This window comes from Protopterus annectens, chromosome 1.part0 (genome assembly GCF_019279795.1).
Source record: "Protopterus annectens isolate FY-2018-M chromosome 1.part0, PAN1.0, whole genome shotgun sequence".
NCBI classification, from domain to species: domain Eukaryota; kingdom Metazoa; phylum Chordata; order Ceratodontiformes; family Protopteridae; genus Protopterus; species Protopterus annectens.
In genome coordinates this window covers 808,976,190-808,978,711 of record NC_056725.1, presented here as the reverse complement: position 1 = coordinate 808,978,711, position 2,522 = coordinate 808,976,190, and positions in this window count along the sequence as shown.

The following is a 2,522-nucleotide window of genomic DNA, read 5'->3' as shown; positions in this document are numbered from 1 at the left end:
TTTTGTTAACCAGGGGCTTGATTTCTTTTTTATTCTTTTAGTTATTAAGGGAGCGTAAGTATCTAGAAGATTTAGAAAGGTAGTATTGAAGTGAGTGATTGCATTGTTGAGGGGTAGAGTTTTTAAAGGGTACCAGTTAATGGATTTTAGGGAGTCAGAGAAAGCTTCTAGGTTAAAGTTTTTACGGCATCGGGTAGTGATGTAGTTATGAGTAACTTGCAGGGGAGAAGGAAGACGTGTTGTGAAGATGGGAAGGTGGTCACTGAGGGAGTCAGGAAGTGTTCCACTTTTGGGGTAGTAGTGAGGGTGGGAGACTAGAATCCAGTCTAAGATGTTGCCACTAGTGAGGTCTTTGCATGGCCTAGTTATGGAGTTGATGAGTTGAGAGTAGTTATATAGGTTGATGTTGAGGGAGTCAGTAGGGGATAGAATGGAGGACCAGTTTATGTTGGTGTCCCCCATGATTATAGTTTCATTATAGATGTTAGTTGAAAGCCAGGAGAGGATTTCTTCGAGTATTGGTATATTGTTTCCAGGGGGTATGTAAAGGGAGGCTATGCATATATATTTGTGTTTGTTTAGCTGAAGTATTACATCCTTCACCGAAATTCAGGGGTCTTTTATCACGTATTTTTTTATTGGTGAACTTCATCCCCTTTGGGATGGATAAGGACAATTGTTTTCATAATCTTGCTGGTCTCTGTAATTTTTTTCTTTTTAATGAAACTAATTAACTTATCCATCTTGTTGAAAATATATTTGTCTTTCTGAGAAATGAATAATTAGTCATTCATAATAGACCTTTCCAAGGAAAAAACATTCTTCTCGGTCAGATCCATCTAACTATTGTTTGCCCTGATAAAAACCTCCATTAATTCATTTACTTGTCTATCAAAAAGTGCTAGCAGTTCTTTGTGTAAGTCAAAATCATTTATAAGGCTGGTTGGATACTTCCAATATCTGTGGCCTTTTGGAACATTTTGTAGTTTGATACATTCCTTTAAGTAAATATTATCAATCTGCAATTTTCTAAATTGTGTAAGTTTCTTCTCAGAATCAGTTAATTACATACTTAGACTTACATCCTTTGTTTACATCCTTTCAGAGTTGAAAGCACTAAATAAATTGTATTGTAGCTTACTGCAGTTGTCCTACAAGTTAAGTTTTTTATGGCTTGGTTGTTTTGTTTACATGTATGTTGTTCTTGTCACTGTGTTTTATGTTAAAATTACCACTTTTTTTTTATACTTTTTTTTTTTGCTGATTGCTGCTATCGGTGGTACCTGAACTTCAAGCTTCGCTCTCGGATTTAAAATGGAACAATTTACCAGTTTCTCCTTCCTCCAGCCACAAAATGAAGAAAATTTCCAGACCGCTTTTCTCTCTTCAGCTGGATGAATTTCCCTCAACCACAGATGGGAGACTCTGCTGTGGCCATTTCTGGTTCCTCACACCATCTATCTTCTTCCGTATTTCCTCTGGAGTAGTCTCTTCTACCACCATATATCAGAAGTTAGACACATATTCTGAGACTGCTGGAGTGTTCTTAGTGGGCATGAGAAAACCACTCTTGTTGGTTTCAGATGAAATAGCAGAATGTCTCTCTGCTTAGTTAGAAAGGGTTGTCTGTTACCTGGGGTGATGTTCCAACAGGAATTAGTCTGCTTCTGTGGAAAATCCTGTTAAAAAGCAGAAAGTTAATCATTTATCTTCTCTTGTCTCCTTTACCTTTGACAAGAATGATTTTGTGGGCTTAGTTCAGACTCTTTACCCTCTTATTCTTGTTTTACTGGTAAAATAAAAAGGGAGTCTTCATTTTCTGAAATTCTCAGTATGATGAACAGGGAAATGTTTGTCATTGAATAACTTATGGTATTTCTCCTCAGGTGACCAGTTCTAATTCTGAGAAGAGTGTTTTATCAGATCAGCATTTTGAAGAGTTTCCTTTTTCTGAATCCATATCTAGGATGAACCAATTGTTTCAATGGAAAAATAATGGCATTCCAGTTTCTTTATCATTCATTACAACTGGAATTTCCTCAACGTACTCCTGTTCCTCCTGCTCTTCCAGCTTTAGATGATGTTTTTATTATAGCCTGTAACATACCTGACAGATTACAAATGTTTGTTTTTTTATCCCAGATCTAATCCTGCAGTGATTTTCTTGGCAAATCTTTTGCAGTTAAACATTTGCTAAGTGCAAATTCCTCCCTATCTGATATGGACAGGAGTCTTTGATAGATTTGGGAGAAGTGCATACCTCAGCCACAGTAAATTTTAGAATTTTTAATTGTCAAGCTTACACTGTTGAAACTTTTCTTGCTTCATTTGAGAATATGAGGATCATTATAGCCACTTGTCCTCTTTTTGAGGGGAAATATTCTCTGAATACACTTATTGCTTCTATGTTTCAAAGGGGGGCAAACATTCTTTGAAGTGTGCTTATGACTCAGCGCATGCCTCTTCCAGAGTTCTAGAGTAGCTGCTACTGCAAACGCTATGAGAAGATTTACATGATTATG